This window comes from Chlorocebus sabaeus, chromosome 8, assembly GCF_047675955.1.
Source record: "Chlorocebus sabaeus isolate Y175 chromosome 8, mChlSab1.0.hap1, whole genome shotgun sequence".
NCBI classification, from domain to species: domain Eukaryota; kingdom Metazoa; phylum Chordata; class Mammalia; order Primates; family Cercopithecidae; genus Chlorocebus; species Chlorocebus sabaeus.
The window spans coordinates 84,962,866-84,988,065 of record NC_132911.1 but is presented as its reverse complement, the minus strand read 5'-3'; the positions used below and the strand labels follow the sequence as shown (position 1 = coordinate 84,988,065).

Genomic DNA, 25,200 nt, shown 5'->3' with positions numbered 1-25,200 from the left:
TCTCCTCAATCCCTGTATTTGTCTACCCAGATAGCAGGGAGATACACTCTCAACATCATTACTCCTTCCCCAGAAGAGACTGTTAGGATATAACCTTGAGAAAACACTCCTTTCCTTAGACCCTCTTCAGCACTGCCAGCAGGGGCTCAGCTCAGGCCATCTGTCAGGTGCCCATCTCATCCCTCAGAGTTTCAGTGTCCCAGAATGGAGCTCTGTTTCAGTTCTGCTGAGTGGCTTTAGCCAGAACAACAGTTCAGGTTAGTTTGGTAAAAACACATCCTGAACTCCTGGAGTTCACTTGCTTGGGCCATTAAGAAGTCGCCAACTGTCCTCATGAAAACTGTCAGAGAGCCAGGTGTAACAGAAACTGCTGAGCGTGGCATTCCACGGACAGGATATGTGGGTTTCAGGGAGAGGTCACATTTGACTAGATCATCAGTATTAGAAGTCCTAAAATTCCATTCGGTGGAAAAAGAAATCTATATTGAAAGTATGGGATTTCTGTTTGATTGGGTCAATAATCATTTGCAGTGATCAACCTTATTATCTCTATACCCTGATAACCTAATTATCTCTATCACCCTTGGAAATAATCAGCAACATGAAAGGAGACCTAAAGGAGTGTTTGGTCTATCAGAATTATACTGAAGTCGCCCCAGTCAGGGCATGACAGTTTGCAGTGCAGCTAGGTTATCTGCTTAGTGTCACAACTCCCATGATTCCAGCTAAAATTATTTTGGGGTTTGCCATTTTTTTTAAGATTGATCCGAAAAATGACTGATGCTTATAACATCCAAATCCGTGGAATATTATTTTTCATAAGAACTTTATTTAGATGCAATTCACATACCATACAAGTCATCCATTTAAAGTACAACCATCAATTTTAGGATATTTTCATCACCCCTTCTCCCCCAGCCCTAAGGAACATAAATCTGCTTTCTATCTCTATATATTTGCCTATTTTGGACATTTCTTATAAACAGGATCATATAAAATGTTTTTTTGTGACTGGTTTATTTCACTTAGCATGTTTTCAAGGTTCATCCATGTTGTAACATGTACCAGTATTTTATTCTATTTTATGGCTGAATAATTTTTTTTTTGTATAGATATACCACATTTTGTGTATACCCATCCACCAGTTGAGGGACATTGTTTCTACTTCTTTTGGTATTACAAATAATGCTTCTGTGAATATCTATGTGCAAGTTTTTGTGTGGTTGTGTAGTTTCATTTCTTTAGCTATATACTTGGGTGTGGAATTGCTGGGTCCTATGGTAACTCTCTGTTTAACATTCTGAGGAACTACCAGACTGTTTCAAAGCAGCTGTGTCATTTTACATTCCCGTCAGCAGGGCATGGGGGTTCTGATATCTCTACATCCTCTGAACACTTGTTATTAGCTTAGACATGTTTATTATGGCCAAGTGCAAATCACTAGGAAGGTATGAAGTGGTATCTCATTGTGGTTGATTTGCACTTTATTGATGGCTACTGATGTTGAGCATCTTTTCATGTGTTTATATATTATTTGTGTATCTTTTTTGGAGAAAAGTCTCTTCAGATCCTTTGCCTATGTTTGGTTGGGTTGTCTTTTTGTTATTGAGTTATAAGAATTATTTATATATTCTCTCTATATAAAATCCCTTATCACATATGATTTGCATATATTTTCTCCTATTCTTTGGGTTGTCTTTTCATTATCTTAATATTGTCCTTTAAATTACAAATATTTTTATTTTAATGAAGTCCAGTTTATCTGTTTTTTCTCTAGTTGGCTTGTGCTTTTGGGGTCACGTGCCTCTGCCAAATCTGAGCTCATGAAGATTTAGCCCTTTGGTTCTTTTCTAACAGTAGTTTACACTCTTACATTTAGGTATTTGATCCATTTTGCATTAACTTTTTCTGTAGTCTGAGTTAAGGGTCCAACTTTATTCTTTTATATATGGCTGTCTAGTTGTTCCAGAACCATTCGTTGAAAAAGCCTGTCCTTTCCCCATTGAATAGACTTGGCACCCTTGCCAAAAACTCAATTGGCCATATAATTGAAGCAATACAAATCTATGGGTTTATTCCTGGATGCTAAAGTATTGATTTATGTGTCTTTCCTTATGACAGTACCACAGTGTCTTGATGACCTTGTTTTCTTGGAATATTTATAAGTCACAAAATGTATATTCTGAAAATTCAAAACTGTGCACCATTTTTATATTATTAAATTAACTGTCAAATCTTATCTCCAATTTTCAAATCAGGATTGTGCTCATATCTGGTAATAGAGAAAGCACATCCAAACATTATTTTTAATACACAGTAATAGAATTTGACCTTTCCTAAAAAAAATTGTTAATTCTTTAAAGTTTACCTTTTAACTGCAGCAATTTGATTTAGATAATTAAATCTTGCTCATATTTCTGACCAATTCAGGAGAATTCCCTGGATTGACCATGATGACAAGGAAAAGTGGAGAGGCTTATGATTGGAATCCACATCTAAATATATCTGCATGGCAGGGGTTCAGAAGGAGGCTTGACTTGAAGTCTAATAAAAGAGTAGAACGATGGCTTGGGAACTCAGTTGTCTATCAAGCCCTGCACGCAGCGAAGCCCTGTCTCCTAGTTGATGTGACTGACAGCAGAAAGCCCTGGAGTCGGCTTAGAAGAAGACAGCCCATGATTGTGTGTCTTGTTCTGGTCTTTTTACACTTATTAAAAGAAAATAATAATGTAGCTAAATGCAGTGGCAAACAAAAGGCAGCAGTTTCTCACTTTCAAACTGTCAGGGAAACAATAGATACACCTCAAGATAATATAAATATTCTGCTGACTCTGCTATCAGAGAAAGCAACACACAGTCTAAGATGATAATATGTGGTTCTAACAAAAGAACATCAGTAGATGCAAATCTAGAAGGCTCATGTTCCACTCCGTTCGTTAGGTTGGAAATCGGGAATTATGCCTCAGTTGGTTAAAATGATTGAGAGGTTCTGAATCTTAGTCAACAGCCAGGATATTCTCCTTAGAGTATAAACACAGCCGTTCTTTCATCCGTTCATTCGTTCATTCATTCGTTCATTCCATCCCTCTCCCCGCCTCCCTTTCACACTGCACTTGTCATGGTGTCTTATGTAAAGTAAGTGTTCAATATGGGAGAGACTTATTTGAGGATGGGAAGAGAACTAGAGAGGAAGGGGGGTTGGAGGAAGGGCCAGGCACCAAAAACAGCAGAACAACAGGTAGGACTGGGGAGCTCGTGAATCAGGAGGGAGAGCAAGGGAAGTCGCCCATGTATCCTCTCCTTCTCTGAACATCTTCCCCATTTCCACAGCAGAATGTGTGAAGGGACGACTCGGGGCTCGATCTGCATGTTGTCCAGGTCACACTGTTCACGCTGCACCAAAGTCTCCTTCTAATAAGAAATTTTCAGAACTGAATCACAGCTTACCTTACCAAAAAGTATAAATGCTCTTTTCAAACAAATCACTTGTTTTATTTCAAATTCAGAAAACAGTTACTTGAATTAGTATCACTGTAGTAACACAGAGATTTACTTGGCATAACTAGGAAAAATATGGAAAGAGCCAGTAAATTGATTTGTATTTGATTAGACACTTGGCTGTTTTTTTATTAAAATTTTTTGGGGTATGGGGAGATACAAACTTTTCTTTACTGAAATTTTTAATTTAATTGTTAATGTCTATAGTTGTGCCTCTACATTTCAGTTTGCTTTGTTCAGGAAGGAATATAAGAATATAAATCTCAGTGTTTGGCGTAAGTACACTAGCGTTTTTACAGTGAACTGAACAAGTATCTTTCACAGTGTATATCCATCTGCCTTTTTTTCTAACTTTCCTTCTTTTTGGCTGTAGGCCAAGAAAGAAGAGAGAAGTCTCACCACGACATTTCAAAGGGAATACATTGCCAGAATTTGGAATACTCTTCGGGACAAACATTTCCTCCAAGGTAAATATTACCATTGTACCAATGAAGGGACACACCATTAGGCTTTTCGAATGGCAGTGGCACAACACAAAGGTTTAATTGTTTAGTCTCATACAGACCTAGAGTGATATGAGAGAAAGAGAGAGAGGGAGAGAGAGAGAGAAAGAGAGACAGAGAAGAAAGCAGTACTGTTGGGGTATCCTGCAGCCTCTTCTAAATGTGTTACCAGGAGAATGCCATCAGAATCTGGGAGCTCACTGAGCTGTATGGAAAATGTGTGGGAAATGAGGAGGAAAGAAGAGGCTGGCCTTTTTTCTTCGTGTTACAGATACTCATGAACACAAAAGCCAGCGGGGTTTGATTATGAAAATAACATTTCATCCTTTATGAGCAAAAAAATGAGTAGTTTCCTTTAGAGGTTAAAATAAAATACATGCTGCATTCATGTCACAAGAGGGGAAAGCCTAAATCAAAATATTTTACACCAGCTGAGACAAGTATGAAAGATTTTAAGGAACTCCATGTTCTTCTATGAAAATACCTGCTAAGTAAGCCTTTAGTAAGTCTTTCACTGGTTTGTGAGAAATGCTTCATGAAGTTCTTGTTTTGGAAATCATATCTTTAATGCCTCTTGTGGGGAGGGGTGTGTGTGTGTGTGTGTGTGTGTGTGTGTGTGAGAGAGAGAGAGAGAGAGAGAGAGAGAGAGAGAGAGAGAAACCAAAGAAGAATCTGTCAGCATGATACTGTATGTTTCAGAGGAGTAACTCTAGGCGCTTTCTTTGTGAATCATGAGCTTAGTGGGAATAAAGGCTTAACAGAAGCAGCCGAATTCATAGTCAGCTTTGGCATTCATGAATTAGCTGCCAATATTTTAGCACAAATTGCTGTGTCATTTCTATGAAGTTCCCCTGTCGCTGCTCAGTCTGTAGCTAAAAGCTGTCTGATTTTATCTGATGAAACGCCACCTAAAATTTTATCTGATGAAACACCTCCTTCCTTATAAAGATATTTGTGTACGCACACACACAGAAATGCAAAAACATATGATCCCCCTTAAAAGAAAATAAACTTGTCAACTTTCTCTGTTGAGAAGTTACTATGGTATGGTTGACACTACCTAGCCCTTAGTGTTCTGGAAGGCAGTTTCCGACTGGCCAGGGGAGAGTCCTGTTTTCCTCCTCGGTCCTCACCCTGGTTATTCTCTTCTGAAGGGGCTGGGGTGAGGGAAATGTAGGCTGTACATTAGAGGAGAATTTTGTGATACTATTCATTCTCTGTTCTGACAGAGAGGACATTGTTTGTTCACTGTAATAGGCTTGGCAGGAATCTGTGCTGTGCGTACAGAATGGGAAAATAGCAGAGCAGTGGGAAATCTCAAAACTCCAAGCAGCAGATCAGCTTAGAAATTTTGCAAAAATCTATTTTAATAGCTTCTCATTACTGTCGATGTAAGTCGTAATTTGGGGAAACAGTTTTCCTCTCAGTGATAATTTTCTTCACATTGCATTATGCCTGCGTTACATGAAAAAAGTCTTTAAGATGCACTATGCCTACCCAAGTACTGTAGCAACAGGAATTAAAATCAGGGAAGTTTAGAAATACTTGATGAACACACTAGACCTGCTTTGATATTGCCCTTTGTACGTCAGCATTCACGTTGGTCCAAATGAAAATTAGCCTATGTACGTCATCTGGTGGTTCACAGAAGCAAGTGTATGCTGCCACAGACAAGACAAAAAAGACACATTTAAAGATGTGCATTGAGGTGAGAGGTGCACTGCTCATTAGAGGGAGCCATGCCCCAAATGTTCAGAACTTTAAAGGCAACAACTGTAAAAGCAAAGGCTCAAAGCAGCGTGCAAACCCTGAACCGGAAGCTGAGCTGGCCATGACTGAGGCCTGGCGTTTCTGCTTCTTGAGGCTATGTGTTCCCACCTCTCCCTGAGCACATAGACTGCACAATGTGATGGGCCCTGATAGCCCCAGGTGTCTGGGAGCCTCATGTGTGTGCATGTGTGCCAGGCTGCTGTGTTCACAGTGTGTGAGCTAGAGAGTGGGAGAGCCTGCCCCACACCCAGCACCCCCAATAGCAGCTGTGGGGGCCCCTCGTCCTTAGGCTTAAAGAGAAATTTATCATGACTGCCCAATCTTGGCCTACATTCTTTTGTTGTTGTTGTTGTTGTTGTTGTTGTTGTTGAGATGGAGTCTCGTTCTGTTCCCCAGGCTGGAGTGCAGTGGCGTGATCTCGGTTCACTGGAAGCTCCGCCTCCTGGTTTCATGCCATTCTCCTGCCTCAGCCTCCAGAGTAGCTGGGACTACAGGCGCCCGCCACCATGCCTGGCTAATTTTTTGTATTTTTAGTAGAGACGGGGTTTCACCATGTTAGCCAGGATGGTCTTGATCTCCTGACCTCGTGATCCTCCCGCCTTGGCCTCCCAAGGTGCTGGGATTACAGGCGTGAGCCACCATGCCCAGCCTCTTGGCCTATATTCTTAAGAACAGCTCCCTGGATATTTTTATAAAAACTACATAATATAAATTATGAGACTTCTAAAATTCTATCTGTGGTAGTGTTAATATACAGTAGAGCATTGGATTATTGCAAATCCCTTTTTATGTAACCTGCGTAAGGGTTAATCTTATGTAACAAAAGCAGGTCCTTCACTCCACCACTTGTGACATGATTCACACATATATCTGCTTTGTTGTTTTTAAGTTTCTTGGTCTTTTAAAATGTATTTGTTAGACAATCTTTTTGATGATGCATTTGTTTTTCTTTTTAAAAATGTATAGAAATTGGCCAGCTATGGTGGCTCATGCCTGAATTTCCGCACTTTGGGAGGCCGAGGTGGGCAGATTGCTTGAGTCCAGGAGTTCGAGACCAGCCTGGGCAACATGTCAAAACCCTGTCTCCACAAAAATTAGCCAAGCATGATGGCACATGCCTGTGGTCCCAGCTACCTGGGAGGCTGAAGTGGGAGGATCTCTTGATCCTGGAAGGCAGAGGCTGCAGTGAGCTGAGGTCACACCACTGCACTCCAGTCAGAGTGAAAGAGCAAGACCCTGTCTCAAAAAAAAAAAAAAAAAGTATAGAAATATATTTGTATGATGATATTTTCAAGTACATCACAAAGATAGCAAGAAAAAATCACCAAGGCTTCAATAAACTCCCTTTATTGTTTCTATTTGGTACGTTTTTTTGGGTCTATTTTTCAAGTAGTTTTTATTTTATTGTTTTTCACAGCTGAGTTAAGGATTACTGAGGGACGTGAGGTCGAGGCAGGGCCAGGTTCTCCTGCTCCCTCCAGGGGCTCCTCGGAGGCGCTGCCTGCATCAGCAGGACTGGCAGGTCCCTGGAAGACACCTTCGTGTGCAGGGTAATTGCTGGCCCATCTGTGACTCTGCAGCCATGCCTCCTGTCCTGCCTGCTTGTTCCTTTCCTGCAGAATTTCCGATAACCACTGAGGCCAGATCTTTAGCACACACCAGTGACAGCTGGTTCTCCATAACCTGTGACCACAGTTCGCCAGAAAGCTGGGAGAGCCTGCAGGCAGCTAAGTCAGTGTGGGCACAGGCCTTTTGTGTGTCATCATCATGACTCGGGGAGGATGCCCTAAAGCAAGGCATGCAAGGGCCTTGTTTCACCAATGCTATATGTCACCATCTAGTATGAAAGAAAAGGTTTATCAGTTGAGGGAAACACTTAATGACACTATTTTATTTTTGGGTTTTTTTGTGTTGTTTTTCTGAGACAGAGCCTTGCTCTGTTGCCCAGGCTAGAGTACAGTGGTGCTATCTGGGTTCACTGTACCCTCTGCTTCCCAGATTCAAGTGATTCTCATGCCTCAGCCTCCTGAATAGCTGGGATTAGAGGTGAATGATACTATTTTATTTAATAGACACTTATATTGTACCTAGAGTTAGGCAAGCACTGGTCTAAGCACTTTGCAAGTATTAAACTTGATCACCCTATTACTATTACTAACATTGCTGTTTTACCAAAGAGGAAACTAAAGCTCAGAGAGGGTAAGTGACTTGCCAAAGAAGGGTAGAGACAGCACTGGCATCTACTCCAGGGTCTAGGCATTAGGGCTGCATGCGTCTGAACACGGGTGTCTCCTGGACCATAGCAGAGCTTGCTTAACTGTCAGCCCCTTTGGGGTCTGTAAACGCACACACTGCCCCCACAGAGGTACACACACCATGTTGTGTTGTCAGTTTTGGAACTCTATCCCCATTGAGTGATGGCATTTGCTGCAGTGGAGGAAGAATCTGTCCTTCCTGTCATTCTAGAATTCAAAGTGGGTGCGGACTTATGTTGCATGGTAAACAGGATTCCAGGTACCTCCTCCCATGGCTGTCAGGGTGAACTGCATCCTGTGGCATGCCTGCAGAGGAACGCCCGAGCAGCAGGCAGAGAAAGGACCAGGGTACTGCCCTGCCCCTGCTTTACAGCTTCTTCACTGGTGGGTCCCGGGCCCTTTGACATACCGTGGCCCTGGGCATGGCGGTGTAGCACGACCTGCCAGTGTGGACAGCAGCCGCTCTCTGGGGTGGACATTTGACCATTCCTCCCTCCCTGCTGCCATGGGGATTTAGACAGTTGCTCCTGGAGGCCTTATCTTAACCCAGAACTTCCCAAAGTGGAATGTGAGGGGTTGGATGGGTGCAGCTCTCTCTCATTTGGGTACCCCAAAAAGAGAAAAGAAAAAAAGGTTTATTCATAGTTGGATATGTTTGGGAGACATGGGTTCAGCAAAATTAAATTGATTTACTTATTGCAGGATTTCTCAGAATTTTCTTGTGACTCTCCAAAGCAACATGTAGAATGCAGAATTTCCTAAATTTTATATTGTCTCAGGTGGGTGAAAATGTCTGTCAACATCACTTGGGCAGTGTTGTTGTAAGGAGAGGTTAAAAAAAAAAAAAAAAAAAATCCACTGTCACAGGAGGCAAACAAATATTGAGAGAAGCAATAAGCTGCATTTGGGATCTCTAAATTCCAGTCCCTTTTTAAGCTGATAGCTATTGGAACCTTAGAGCCTGAAATTTCTCATTTGTAAAATATGGAGGATAGAACTGAATTATCCCTAAGCTTTTTTCATCCTTATAAGTTAGTGACTGTTTTGTTCCAGAAAAGTTTTAAGAATAAGATACAATACACAACACATCAAATGAAAACTTGGTGAGGGTAAAATGAGGCACAGAATATATAAGCTAGAAAAGATGGAAGAAGGAGGGAAGTTATTATGCAAAATACATTCTCTGAAATCCTACATGGTTAATATGATAGAACCAAATTTTGTTCTATGCTTTCTAAGGAACAGTTTGAAAAGGGAACTCTGACCATGACTTTGTAATTAACAGAGTCCTAAGCTAAAACATTTTCCTAAAAGAAACAACTGTTCCCAGTTGGAACAAATTTTTCCCATGGCTTTTAACTCTGTGGTATGGCTCTTTGGTCTTTTCGGTAGAAATTTCAGCTCTGTGGCAGGATGGCACCAAGATTTGGAACCTCAGTAGGTACACTTCATAGGTACCTGTGGATACATACATTTAATATACATCATCCTCATTTGCAGAACCATTATATGTTGTAGCCCAGCCCAATTTGCATATATGTGGAGGTGTTTGGGTCTTGACTCTGGACTCCGGAGTATTCTCTAGATCCTGGAGGGGCCGTGTGCCAGGAGCCCAGGGGTGTCAGCCGCTCTCCAGATGGCTTCCTTTGTGCAACCTCACATCAGTCCTGTGTGCACCCTTCTCCTTCCCGCATCTCCAACTTAGCATTGGCCGAGCCTGGATTGGGGTTTCCCAACAGCCTTTTCACAAAATCACTGCGATGCAAAGCTGTCCCAGGGATGTTAGGCTATTCAGGGTGGTAAAGGTTCAAACCTAGGTTCTATTTTGAAAGTAATTATTAATAAATACAATGATTACTTAAATACGTTGAAGAAAATAATACTGCTTCAGGACCTCTTAACGAATGTGAAGCTATTAGTGCCAGTCAGATGAGTGAACATGATTATGACTCACATAAACACTGCAAGCCCCCATGGGGGCTTTCATTCGTTTTTATAATTAGTCATTTACTGTTACTTTGTACATAGAATGGATAACTGATTACAGACAGTAAGCAGAAGCAGCAACTGATGTTGTGACGATTATCATCTGCAGTCATCTGGTCAAAATTCTTACAGACTTTTCATAGTGTAGATGATGTTTTATTTCCTAAACTGGGTGTTTATTTCCTAAATATATGTGTTTATTGCATTATTCTTTTAATCTTAAATATCTTAATGTATTTGCAGAGTTTTATATTAGTCTATTAGGACATTTATATGGTATAAAATTGAATGTTGAAAAACAAAAAAGTAATGATAATCACATATAATTTGGCTTTTATTTATTAGAAATAGATATCACTCATACCCTCTCTCTTTCCCTCTCTCTCCCTTTTTCTCTCTCTCTCTCTTCTCTCTCTCTCCTTACATTGTTCCTGATAAGCTGACAACAGAGTCAAATGAAAAACTATATTTATATATATACACACTCACTGCAAAGAAATACATACAAACAGCAGCCTAAAGCTTTTTTATCTTGTCTCATTATTTTATAATTAAACACAAAAATTACTGTAGGTTGATTATTTTTGTCCAAAATGCAAGATTACCAAATATTCATGAATGAAAACTTTTATCTGTTTATCTATCATGACATATTAATTGTAGCTTGAAATTTATATAATTGGTCGCAAAACGAAGTATATGCCCATCTGTCAATGCAAAAATTTGTCTACAAGTCATGCATTTCATTACATGATGAATTTAAAGTAGACTAAATAGCACATCACTGTTAAATAAGGAAAACGTCAAACTAGAATTAGTAAAATTTGTATTTAAATGAACTAGTTAATGTAACCTTTAATTAATAATTAACTTAAAATCAAGTAATGTTACTTAAGTCACTTCTTACGTGCCATAAAATTTTAAAATAATTAAAATATCTTCTATGGAGGTTTGCAAAAATTTATGCAAGTCAAAAAACATGAAGCCTTTAAAGAAGCCAGGAAAAGATATTAAAATAATTATTTGTATTCAATTTAAAGAGAACCTTGCTGTTCTTAAGTAGATTACTGGTAATTGGATAATATGAGGTCTGGTCAGTTGCAGAAGGGAGATTAAAGCCCAATGGGATAGTCAGCTGATTTGAAGAAAATGTTATAAAGCAGCTCTTACTGTGCCTTGCCCTGTCCACATCATAGAAAAATCTCCTACAATTTCCTGTCCCAGCTCTCAGTGAAAATCAGGGATCACCTCTTCAAATGAAAACTAACCTTAAATATGCCATACAAATCCCTATACTGTTGTTTATGTTCTTTTTTATTGAAGATATACATAGATATTGAAACTATTTTGAAATACTAATTATAAATTAGTAAAATTTTCCCAGTAATATGTGGGCATTATTGTGAAATGAAATACCTTTAACCTTTAATTTGTTGATTTATGGGCACTATTGTGCCTATAGATTATTTAGAAAAAATATAGTAAGTAAATTTTACATCTACTATTACATCCAAATGTGGCTAACAATTCAGAATAATTTAGATAAGCATCATTGTTTTCCAGCAATATTGGCGTTGTTTGGCTGTTCCAATTGTTCATTTTAAAACCCAACTGTTATCAGACTAACTATGATTTAACAAAACTTTGGTAAATGTCTAAAGAAGCCTTTCAATAAATATGATCTAAGGAGAAAGAAATATACAGAAATGAAATGACTTTTACATTTAATTAATTGAAGTAATTTGCAACATTTTTCTGAATTGCAGTTAGCTTTCATTTTCAGACTTTGGAAGAACAAGTCATTTGTACCAGGAAGTACATGGTAAAGAACTATGTTTGGCAACTTAGAGAACATTTTTAGCATTTGAATCTCCCTATTTATAGTACAGCATCAGGCATAGTAAAATGTTTGGCATTTCTATAAGGGATGCAAATGCCTTAACATTCACTGTTGTGATCTAACAATTCATTTCAGAGTAAGATGAATCAGTCTTGTTTGGAAAATGTTTTACACAAATACTGGCAAGGAAACTATCACTGCATTTCTGTGGATTTTAAAAATGCAGACTCTTCTAAAGTAAATGGTGACAAATTGCACAGTGTTTTTTTATTACCATGCTTCTATGTGAACTGACTTTTATTACTTTAAATTCTCACACTACTCTACTGCATTCCTTGCGTTTTAGATTTTGTTAATCCATGCTGGAATCAGAAACTGTTTCCATGTCCTTCTAAATGTCAAATTCTTTTTAACCTAACCTTCCTTTAATCCACAATGTTTTCATCATAATTGAAACCACAGATTACTCCATTAACATATGCCCTTTTCTTTTACATTAGAGAATGTGAGAATTGTAATTTGTAGGATTTTGCCCTTAATTTGCTACATAGAAGATAAATACTCATATTCTCTCTCTCTCTCTCTATCTCACACACACACACAAACACATAGACACACACACACACAAACACATAGGCGCACACACACACACATACACACACACTTGAAGTAATGAAAAATAAGCAGACTAAATGTAATGCAGCATCCTAGATGGGATCCTGGAACCAAAAATAAAAGGACATTAGGTACAAACTAGGGAAATCCAAATAATAATAATGTACCAATATTGGTCCATTAATTGAAACACATGTACCATGCTAATGTAAAATGTTAATAATAGACTAGAAAAAATACAGCAAATGCATTTATAACTAATGTATTAAATAACCATGGTTGACTTCAGCCTGTTTTGTGATAAGAAGAATTGAAGTATAAAAAGCAATAATGATATCCCCTATTGTCAATGTCTTCTACTGAATATAGCCATCTATAGCAGAGGCTGGCAAAATCCAAGTATTTGGCAAGAGCTGGGGATCAAATCCAGCCCTGCCACCTGTTTCTGTAGGGCTTGAACACACTTCCACTGTTATCTTCCCTATATGCCCCTAGCGGAGCGAGAGGATGCAGGCTCAGATGTCCTGGGCTCCATTCCCAGCCATTTGGTGTTGTGGGCATTGTTTGACTTGTTTAACCTTTCTGGATGTTGTTTTTTGTATCTGTGAAGTCAGAGGGTCGAACCAGGTTTTTCAGAACCAGTGGCTTAGAGAATTCTGACTCTGAATGTGTGTTGGAAGTCCATTTGTGATTACAGCATAGAGTTTATTGAGGATGAAATTTTGGCATTAAAGCAATTTGCATGCATTATATGTGCACTATATAGTTTATAACATAACATTGCCCATCATTTTTCAGCACTTTTGAACTCTACCAAAAAAGAATTAAATAATCACAAAAAGGAACACTATTGCCATGTGTATTAGTCTGTTCTCATGCTGCCAATAAAGACATCCACAAGATTGGGTAACTTACAAAGGAAAGGGGTTTAATGTAATCACAGTTCCACGTGGCTGGGGAGGCCTCACAATCATGGTAGAAGGCAAAGAAGAAGCAAAGGCATGTCTTACATGGCAGCAGGCAAGAGAGAGCTGGTGCAGGAGAACTCCCATTTATGAAACCATCAGATCTCATGAGACCCATTCACCATTATAAGAACAACATAGGAAAGACCACCCCCATGATTCAATCTCCTCCTAGCAGCTCCCTTCCACAACATGTAGGAATCATGGCAGCTACAGTTTAAGACAAGATTTGGGTGGAGACACAGCCAAACCATATCATTCTACCCCTTGCCCCTCCCAAATCTCATGTCCTCACATTTCAAAACCAATCATGCCTTCCTAACAATTCCAAGTCTTAACTCATTTCAGCATCACTTCAAAAGTCCACAGTCCAAAGTCTCATCTGAGACAAGACAAATCCCTTCCATCTATGAGCCTATAAAATCAAAAGCAAGTTAGTTATTTCCCAGATATAATGGGTGTACAGGCATTGGGTAAATACTTCCATTCCAGATGGGAGAAATTAGCCAAAGCAAAGGGGTTACAGAGCCCATGCAGGTCCAAATTTCAATAGGGCAGTCATTAAACCTTAAAATGACCTTTGACTCCATGTCTCACATCCAGGGCATGCTGATGTAAGAGGTGGGCTCCCATGGCCTTGGGCAGCTCCACCCCTGTGGCTTTTCAGGGTACAGCCCCACTCCTGGCTGCTTTCACAGGCTAGTGTTGAGTGTCTGTGACTTTTCCAGGTGCACAGGGCAAGCTGTCAGTGGATCTACCATTCTAGGGTCTGGAGGATAGTGGCCCTCTTCTCATAGCTGTACTAGGCAGTGTCCCAGTGGGGACTCTGTGTGGGGGCTCCAACTCCATATTTCCTTTCCACAATGCTCTAGCAGAGGTTCTCCATCAGTGCCCCCCACCTGAAGCAAACTTCTGCCTAGACATCCAGGCATTCCCATACATCCTCTGAAATCTAGGTGTAGATTTCCAAACCTCAATATTTGACTTTTGTGCACTCATAGGCCCAACACCATGTGTAAGCCATCAATGCTTGGGGCTTGCACCCTCTGAAGCAAGGGCCTAAGCTGTATGTTAGCCCCTTTTAGCCATGGCTGGAGCTGAAGCAGCTGGGATGCAGGGCACCATGTCCCAAGGCTGCACAGAACAGGAGAGCTCTGGGCCTGGCCCAGTAAACCATTTTTTCCTTCTAGGCCTCCAGGCCTGTGATGGGAGGGGCTGCTGTGAAGGTCTCTGACATGCCCTGGAGACATTTTCCCCATTGTCTTGGTGATTAACATTTGGTTCCTCATTACTTATGCAAATTTCTGCAGCCGGTTTGAACTTCACCCAAGAAAATGGGTTTTTCTTTTTAATTGCATCATCAGGCTGCAAACTTTCCAAACTTTTATTCTCTGCTTCCTCTTGAATGCTTTGCTGCTTAGAAATTTCTTCAACCAGATACCCTAAATCATCTGCCTCAAATTCAAAGTTCCACAGACCTCTAGGGCAAGGGCACAATGCTGCCAGTCTCTTTGCATAGCAAGAGTGATCTTTACTCCAATTCCCAAGTTTGCCATTTCCATCTGAGACCACCTCAGCAGGGACTTTATTGTCCATATCACTATCAGCATTTTGATCAAAGCTGTTCAACAAGTGTCTAGGAAGTTACAAACTTTCCCACGTTTTCTTATCTTCTTCTGAGCCCTCCAAACTATTCCAGCCTCTCTGCCTGTTACCCAGTTCCAAAGGCACTTCCATATTTCCAGGTGTCTTTATAGCAGCACCCTACTCCTGGTCCCAATTTACTGTATTAGTCTGTTCTCACACTGCTAATAAAGACATACACAAGACTGGGTAATTTCTCAAGGAAAGAGATTTAATGGAATCATGGTTACACATGGCTTGGGAGGCCTCACAATCATGGTGGAAGGCCTCACAATCATGGTGGAAGGCAAAGAAGAAGCAAAGGCACATCTTACATGGCAGCAGGCAAGAGAGCATGTGCAGGGCAACTCCCATTTATAAAAACATCAGATCTCATGAGACCCATTCGCCATCATAAGAACAGCACAGGAAAGACCTGCCACCATGATTCAATCACCTCCCATTGGGTCCCTCCCACAACGCATGGGAATCATGGGAGCTACAATTCAAGATGAGATTTAGGTGGGGACACAGCCAAACCATATTGCCATGTGAGTCACTTACGTACTAGGAAGGCAAAACCAGATTTTTTAAAATACCCATGTTGAATCTGAGCTCAAAATCATATTAAAATATTAAATTGTACCTTCATTTGTGATAAAGTATTATTATGCAAATGATAATGTACACTTTGAGAAAGAAAGATTTTAGGTGAACGTACTTTTAGATTGTACACTTAAATGCAATTTAGCTTGAATTTGTTATTCAGTATAGTCAATAATGTTATATGGTATTTAATTTAGGTCAATAAAGTGTTGAATACCTAATTATGTTAAGGCCTTTAAGACAGTTAAGACCCTGCCAAATGTTCATATGATGCTTGTTGAGTTAATTATCAGGAAGTTACTTATCTGATCATTGTTTCTTAATTTCTATTGAGCCAGTCATTGTCCATTATAAGAAATTATTTTCCAGCTGTAGTATTTCAGTGCTGGGTTTCGATTATAGACATTAAAAAAGGTTTATTTAGGACTACCTTTAAAGTTAAATCTGATAATAATTATTTGACTGGTAGAGGCACTCTAGGAAAAGGTTGAGTAGTGGTGGCTCTCCACTTTGGCTACTCAGTAAAATTACCCAAGGAGCTGTTTAAATTCCCATGTGCAGGTGTACCCTCAAACTAATTAAGTCAGTCTCTGGAGGCGTTTTTTTTAAGCTCCCAAGGTTCTTCAAATATGCAGCCAAAGTTGAGAAGCACTGGCCTTGAGAACAAGTAAGGAAAGCCTCCTGGGGAGGTCTTTCTGTAGCAGAGTGCTCCTGCTGTTTGTAATTGGGTAGCTTGAGTAGCTGTGAAGTTATTTAAAGAGTTATTTTCAAAGAGAAAGAAACTTGCCAATATCTGGAGAGGGGCAGAAAGTATGTGTTGCTTGCCCTAAGTCTCCATCCTACAAATACCAGGAGAGTTTGTCCTGATTTTGAAAGCATTTAGGAAGTAACATCCTGCTTGTGTCAATGCATGGTGTTTGCTTTGACTTTTGTTTGGCATCTTATTTCAACTACAAGATCAATGGGAGCTAACATTTATTGAGCACACCTGCTAAGTATCAGGCCCTGTACTATAAACATCACTGTCTCACAGCTAGGAAAAATAGAATTATTCACTTCGAAATAAAAAGAGTTCTGTTTTGTTAGAGGAATCTTATCTCTGTGTAATTGAATGAATATTTAGTCATTTATTTATTCATCTGGTGACATTTGTTGAATACATATGCTATTCCAAAAATAAGTGTAAACATACCAAAAGAATACAAAGGATCTGTATTCATTATCTGTTGTTTCATAACAACCTTAGTGGCTTTAGATGAAAATGTATTTAGCTCTTGATTCTGTGATTGATAGTTTAGATTGGGCTCAGCTGGGCAATCCTCTCGTCTTGGCTAGGTTCGCTCATGCAACAGCAGTCAGCTGTGGTTTGGCTTTGCTGATCTTGGCAGGGTTCTCTCACATGTCTGGGAGCTTTAGCTGAGACAAGCTGGCTGACCAAGCTCTGGTCCTTTGGCCTCTCAGCCATCACCAGGGTCAACCCAGATTTGTTGGAATATGGAGTTAGGGTTTCCTAGAGAATGCCTAAAGTATCCAAGGCACCTTAGGCCTGGTGTGAGAACGGGCACACCATCACTTCTGCCACATTTCCTGGCCAAAGCAAGTCACAAGCCCAGTCTAGACACAAGTCGTGGGGAAAGAGATTTCATTTCTTGATGGAAGGTACTAAAACGTCACATTTTAAAGGGCAAGGAGAAAGGAAAGAGTGAGCAATTATGGTCCATTTTTTGCAGTCAACCACAGGTAGAAAACTTTAATTCTATCTTGGGACATTAGAGGATGTTCCTAAGAAATGGTTACTTTTGAGTGGGTTTCAAGGGTAGAAAATATATTTCAGGTGGAGGCAATAGTGTAAGGAGAACCGTCAAATTGTACTTTCATTAGTGAAAAACAAAATGGAGACAGTAAGTTCCCTAAACGTAGAAAATATGTCTAGCCAACAACTGAGCATGTGGAGGGCACTCAGTATGTACTTTCTCATTTACATCAAATGGCAGTGAAGTCACTAAGAGTGTAGGCCCTTAAAGCTGGTATAATAACCTCATAGCCTTACCATTTACCAGCTAGTAGACCTTGAACAAATTACTGTGCCTCTTTAATACAATGAGGAAAATAATACCTCCTATAGCATTTGCTGCATAACAAACCACCCCATGACTTAACAGCTTAAAAACAACAGCCATTTACTCAGCTCCTCATTCTACAGTTTTATAGTTTGGGCCATCTTAGGTTAGAGGTTCTTCTGGTCTCAGCTGGGCTCATGCCTGTGTCTTTGGTCAGCTTGCAGTCAGCTAGGTGTCTCTGCTTCTGGGGATTGACTGGCTACTGGGGGAACAATAAGGACAACTGGATGACCACATTCTGTCATCATCCAGCAGGCTAGTGTGGGCTTATTCACATAGATGATCAGCAGGGTTCTAGAGTGAGAGGAGTAGAATCATTCAAAGCCTGTGGGCTAGGTTCAGCATTGACACACCATTGCTTCCACTGAGCTCCATGTGCTAAAGGGAGTCACAAATCAGCCCACCATTAAGAGTAGAGAAATAGACAGCATTTCTTGCTGGAAGGAGCTACAAAGTTACATTGCAAGAAGTGAGGATACAGGGAGGGGAAGACTTGTGACCATCTAGGGAATCTTCTATACCTACCTATAGCTCACAACAACCCTATGAAGAAAAAGTTAAATATAACTTGATTTTTCTAGGTGAGGCTCCAACCTAAAAAGTACTAGGCTAATCATAGATGTTCAATACATGGAAAGTATTAACTTTTTCCTGTAAAAATTAGAAATAAGATTTTAAGTCAAATTCTTCAATTGCTTACTTTTATCGAATATCAGATGAACCTCCAAGTGCTTCTTACAAAGGTGAAGTGTTATACATTCTTTCCCTGTTGCAGAAACATAATGTAAGTGAGGAAAGCTTACTGCCTGTAAGTGCATGTGTATCTTGGCCTGACAGAGGCTGGCAGCTGCACTGTGTAAAATATGCTTACTCAACATAAAGGGTCAACTCAGGAAAAGAACCAGAGACAGTCAAGTATAATATTTCAGCTCCCAAAATATTTAAGGCCTTTTATCATGGGTAAGAACTCATTTCAAAAGCTATACAAAGAACAAAAACCTTAATAAATTGTTATTGATTTCTTTTTATTGTTACGAGTATTTTCATAAAACCAGCTAAGCCTCATATAGCTCTAGATTGATCCATACATTGCTTTTGGATCCCATAAATTGCATTCAATGGAGATTTATTTATCTGGCAGCTAAAATACCTCTAATCAGTGATGTGAACTGGATCAAAAAATACCTACCCTCTTTGAAATAAATAGAACATCAAAGGGTATTCAAGAATGTGTAGTGTAGAAATATGACAAATGTGCATTGAGGTAGTGCCAGCTTTTTTATAATTATGGAACTTCTAAGCTCCTTAAATGGTATAGATCAGATGGTTCTTGGGCTCCGCCTCCTGACTTCAGCCTGCTTTACCCAACCCATCACCTCCAGAAGCTCCAAAGCCCACAAAAGGGCCGTCTATCCACCCGATTGTACATCATTCCCAAACACTGAATGTCCATTGTACTGCTGTTCCTCTTATGATTTTAGAAAGTCTTAGTGGTAAGGTGATTAAGAACTGTGGCTCTGATCCTCATGTCTCTCACTTTCTTCCTCTCTGAGTGACAGGGGAAGCTTCTGAAGCTACAAGCCTCATTCCTTATTTCCTTAATAATGATTGTACAAAGACATGTTTACGTGGCCATTCCATCACATGTAGAGTCATTTGCTGTTAACAACAACAGAAATATTGAATCCCCAACAATTTATGTCATCAGAAAAGAAAAATGAATATAAATTAATTAACATGTTCAAGACAGCCCAGCACAGGTTTGCTGATGGTCTTGCTTTGGCTTTCAAAGCCTGCTAGTCCCCGTCTTGCTCTACAGCACTGGAGTATGGGTCACTTTCTGCAAAGACTTCAGTGCCTTTGCTACAAAGAGTAAATAGTTCGTTTTGAACTCTCGTTTGTTTTTAAAGTAATGTTTTATGGGCCATGTAATGAAGTACCTAACATAGTGCCAAGCACATAGTCATAAGTATTCGTAGACCTGATATGTCTGTCTTTGCATGCCTGAGAATGATTTCCGGTTTATAAAATTTGTGTTGGCCAGGAAAGCAGTTTTTGTTGCTACTGATAAACCATCTGGGGCTTGATATTCTAAATTTGATGATTCTACTTACACATAATATCTTTTAGGGGGATTCCACATTTTTTATGTCTGTTTGCCAAACTAGAAGTTACGTACAAAGTTATAAGCCCAAAATCTGAGAATTTTACCCTGGCAGACCCTACAAATATTTTGAATTACTGCAATGATTTTTTAGTAAATAAAATGTCAATGCAAATATGTGGGACTAGATTTCAGAGATCCCTGAACATTCTATGGTTTTTAATACTGGCACTGTAGAGAATGTATATTATATTGAACATTTTATATTGAGCATATGTCTTGAGGCCGGGTGCAGTGACTCATGCCTGTAATCCCAGAACTTTGAGAGGCCGAGGCGGGTGAATCACTTGAGGTCAGGAGTTCGAGACCAGCCTGGCTAACATGATGAAACCCTATCTCTACAAAAAATACAAAAATTAGCCAGGTGTGGTGGTGGGCACCTGTAATCCCAGCTACTCCAGAGGCTGAGGCAGGAGAATCTCTTGAGCCCGGGAGGCAGAGGCTGCAGTGAGCCGAGATCCTGCAACTGCACTCCAGCCTAGGTGACAAAGCAAGACTCTGTCTCAAAAACAAAGGGCAGGGGGAACTTGATGTTGAATTGGATGTGGGAGGAAACTGAGAGGGTGGCAAACAGGGAGGACCTGGGATTTGACCTTGGCCAACTAGCTGAAGGTGGCACCATTTCCAGAGAGAGGGGCCCTGGAGGATGTCTCCATAGGCAGAGGACAATGGAGAGTCCAGCCTTGCGCATGCTGAGGCAGAGGGCCTGGGGACACCCAGGTAGAGAAGCCCAGGTGCAGCTGGATATGGGATGGCAGCTCAGAAAAGAGGCTTGGGCCAAAGATACAGATCTGAGATCATGGCAACCTGATGGGAAATGAAGGCATGGTTGTGGATGACGTGTCTAGGAAGATAATATGCTACAAAATCAGGAAAAGAACCCAAGGCCACACCTTAAACCACTATGGTATTTCACAGCTAGGGAGAGGAGCCAATCTCCTTGGGTGTTTTCTCAAATGTGTGGTTACCATAATTTGTCATCATCCTTTGACCCATACCTCTGCCTTTTAAATTGGCATATGGGTGATAATGATTCTGAATAGTTATACAATGTCTGAAATTTGGTCTGATGTTTTCTCACAGAAACGTACACACAAACTTCTGTCTTGTGGATGTGAGTTGACTGACATGGGTAGGCAAAATTCTTGCTCACTATTTGATGATTTAAGTGATAGAAATGAAAAAAAATTTTAAGTTCTGGTAGGTAGACTTAGAGGCTTGATCAATGCAAGTTTGCATTATCGTTAGACTTTCTAGCTAGTGCCCAGGGTTTCCTGTTGCGTCACATAACACAATGTCTAGTTGTGCCTCTTTTCCTGACATTAAAATTCATCACTGGATTCAGAAGAACCTGCTCATTTTAAAAACTAAATGTATATATAATATATTCAAATGGACAGCTGGTATCTGATTATTTCTCTATTTTAGTTACAGCTGTGTTAAATTCAATTATAAATTATAAATCATAATAGCAGAATCAACTTGCTTTGAATGCAGGAAGATGCAGATTCTTCTTTAAGTATGTTTTTGAATAAAATAAGATTTTGTTAAACTAGCCAGGGAAGCAGCAAAAGGAATTAATATTTATTGGGTGCCTAGTCTGGGCAAGGGCACTGAACGATGTATGTTGCACAAGATACAAATGTAGCTGATTTTGGTAGGGGTGTCAAATATACTTTTCTATGCTGAATGGCAATCTGAAATACTGAAGATACTGAATGGAGCTGACATGCAAACATAGGCACATGTTTGGAAGGCTGGCAGAGTGTGTTATCAATATGGCTTAAAGCGCTAGTCTAGACCAAACAGAAGTGCCTCAAAATAGTGGTAGTGCCCAACTGTCATTCCATATGTCAGTAGGATTTGTCCTGAAGATATTGCAGCTGACTTCTTGGCCAGTACTGTCAGTATCATGTGGTAATAATGGAAGGATAAGATTACTAACAAAAGATCCCAGGCTGTAATGAGTCCACTAACTTAAATGGATTCTTTCTGCAATATACCTCCCATCTCAAGCTGACATGTATGGAAATGAACAATTCCAAGAGACCCAAAACCTTTGCCATGGCAGACTGAGGACCCTATGCCAAATAAACATGGTGTTACTCCCAATAAAGTGATCTAAAGAAACCTCAACAGATGATTGGAAGTACAGTTTCAGACATTAATGTCTAGCTACCTTCTGCTGGAAATTGAAAGGAACAACTAAGATTGCAAAATGTGCAAATGGAGAAGCCCTCTCTACCAGAAGCTTAGAGCCAGCCAGAGGTCAGCAAGGCACAGGCTGCAAAACGCCTTCTCTGCAAAAGTAGCTGGCACTATGAATCTAATTAAAATCCCAACATATGCATATTGCATGAGGGACTATAGCTTAAAATAAAATTGCAACCGTACACATTCATTATCTATTAACCATCAGTAGTTACAACCTTAAAGAATACAGGATTATTTTTGGTACTATTCTTAGTAAGACTGCAAAGATATGCATTTATTCACTCCATCAATATTTACTAAGCACCTGCTCTGCTGTTAGTGCATGTATTAGTCCATTTTCATGCTGCTGATAAAGACATATCTGAGACTGGTCATTTATAAAGAAAAAGAAGTTTAATGGACCCACAGTTCCATGTGACTGGAGAGTCCTCAAACGATCATGGAGGAAGGTGAAAGGTGTGTCTTACATGGTGGCAGGCAAGAGAAAATGAGAACCAAGCAAAAGGAGTTTCCCCTTATAAAACCATCAGATCTTGTGAGATTTACTCACTACCATGAGAACAGTATGGGGGAAACCACTCCCATTATTCAGTTATCTCCCCATCAGGTATCTCCCATAACATGTGGCAATAATGGGAGCTACAATTCAAGATGACATTTGGGTGGGGACACAGCCAGACCGTATCAGTGCCTTAGTTATAGCTGCAAAGACAAACATGGAGTTTGTGCTCATGAAGGTTCTATTCTAGAGGCTGTGCATACAACAATAAACACAAAGGCCAATAAATAATATGCTTTCAGATAAGGATAACAGGAAAAGACAGCAGGGTAATGAGATGAAGGCTGAGTGTAGTGGAGTGGATGGGAGAGTTTTAGAATGGTTGGTCATAGAATGCTTTTCTAAGAACATGATCTTTAAGCAAGACTGAAAAAATAAGGAGGAACCAGCTGTATGGTGACCTGAAGGATGTTCATTCCAGAAAACAAACAGCTAGTATAAAAGCTCCAGGTGAGGGGAAGCTTGACATGGTCAAGGGCTAGAAAGAAAAAGCACATGAGAAGTCATGGTCAAGGAGACCAAGGAACCAGCTGAGGCTGGAGTGGTTGGGTCCACCTGCCCCATGAGGACCCTTCAATGAATGTTGGTCAAACTGAGCTGAACAAAGTGTACTGTGTCCATTTAAACAATGAAGGTCAATAGAAAAGCTAAAATGGCCTAAATCATAAAAAAAAAGTTATTGTCATAATAATGTATTGATTTATTATACATTCTTTCCCTCTAAGAATTATGGATCATTTTGTAAGTGGATAGAGAAATGTATTTTAGGTCAGCTTTGACATACAGCTTAAAAACAGTGGCATATTACCCTCAAACAAGTAACAGGCCAAGAGATTTTATATATTTCTTGTTGAAACTTTTATATTTGAAAATACTTTAAAATAATGCTATTTTAATTTCTATAATAAATTACAATAGCTGTATAACTTTTGAGGGATGCAGAGAAAACTACATAGAAATAATATAGCAAACAAGCAAAAAAATGTGGCTCAAAATCCATATCTTCTAAATCTGAGTCTTTATGTTGTGTGAGCTCGGATACCACCTTCTGGAATAGATTCAAAACATGATCTGTTTTGGCCTGGGCTTTAAGGATATACATGTGAGAAACTTTGGTTTATGTGAGTCGCAGTGTAGACTCGTTGTGTGGGAAGAGGAACAATGAGCTGTATCTGTTTTATCTTGCCACATCCTGATTATAACATGTTCCAATACTACAAGAGAAATAAGATGAAATAGCATCTGCTAGTTAAGAGTTTAGAAATAGGAATGAATAGTCTAGCTCAGTGATTCTCAGTCCCATCCATATATTCAGATGCTCTGGGGACACATTCACAAATATCAATATCCAGGCCCCATCCCTGATCTATTAAGCCAACTTTGAGAGTTCGGCCTGGGCATTAGTGTATTGTGAAAAGTTTGGGCTGGGCGCGGTGGCTCATGCCTGTGATCCCAGCACTTTCAGAGGCCAAGGTAGGAGGATCACTTGAGGCCAGGAGTTCAAGTCCAGCCTGCACAGCATAGCTAAATTCCATCTCAACAATACATAAATAAAAATTAACCAGATGTGGTGGTACATGCCTGTAGTCCTAGTTACTTAAGAGGCCTAGGTGGGAGGATCTCTTGAGCCCAGGAGTTAAAGGTTACAGTGAGCTATGATCACACAACTGTACTCCAGCAAGGGTGACAGAGGCCTCGTCTTAAAAAAAAATTTGCAATGGATAGCCAGGGTTAAACACCACTGGTCTAATTTAATAGGTCGCCATAGTCTTTAGGATACCGTTGGTTTGATTTTCACCATCTTAGTCTTTGTATCTTATATCTTATCATCTGGGTAGTACTTAATTATTTTTTAGAGACCAGAACTTATGGTCCCTAAGGTTAGTTTGATGGGAAAGTCTTTTCCTTTCTTCCTTCCTTTTTCCTTTTATTCTTTGCTCTTTTGAAAATGTGTTTTCCTTCTAAAGTATAATCTGGAGATTGGGAACTTTAAAAATCTATAAAGGCATAGTCCATGGTAATTAAACTTCAAGTTTCACGTATCCATTATTCAGAAATTAATATCTGCTTCTAAAAATATTGAAGTTGTTATAATAAAGACACACAAGGTTTTTTTAAACATATGAAATAAAAAACTTGTAATTGGCATTGGTGTAGGCAGAGGAAAGAAAGAGCTAGACGAAGGTAATTGCTATAATTAAAGATAATTACAGCTTTGAGCATCCAGCCAGCCATGTGAAGGGAAAAGAAGAAAGGAAATATGATTTTTGTATGTGTAGTTTATCTTTTATACAAAAAGGCAAACTAGTTCACCGGGACAGAACACCTTCTGCTAAGAACTAAAATCTCTAAGAGTTTATCACACAGACACATAAAGCTTTATGTACCACACAGTAGAACAATGCCATTAATAGTTTTATGAGAAATTCAGATAAATCAAGATAATTTCTTATATTAATATTTTATAAAAGCTACTTTTATG

The 25,200-nt window shown here is 39.6% G+C and overlaps 1 protein-coding gene across 7 annotated transcripts in view; it reads left to right on the top strand.

Annotated features, from left to right (window-relative positions):
- Window positions 1–25,200, top strand: part of PAG1 (phosphoprotein membrane anchor with glycosphingolipid microdomains 1) — a 141,090-nt gene that overhangs the window by 74,637 nt on the left and 41,253 nt on the right. For all 7 annotated transcript variants that reach the window (XM_008000966.3, XM_038000347.2, XM_038000352.2 and 4 more), the window contains one exon: window positions 3,872–3,965. The gene's annotated coding sequence lies outside the window, so the exon portion shown is untranslated. The remainder of the gene's footprint in view (window positions 1–3,871; window positions 3,966–25,200) is intronic.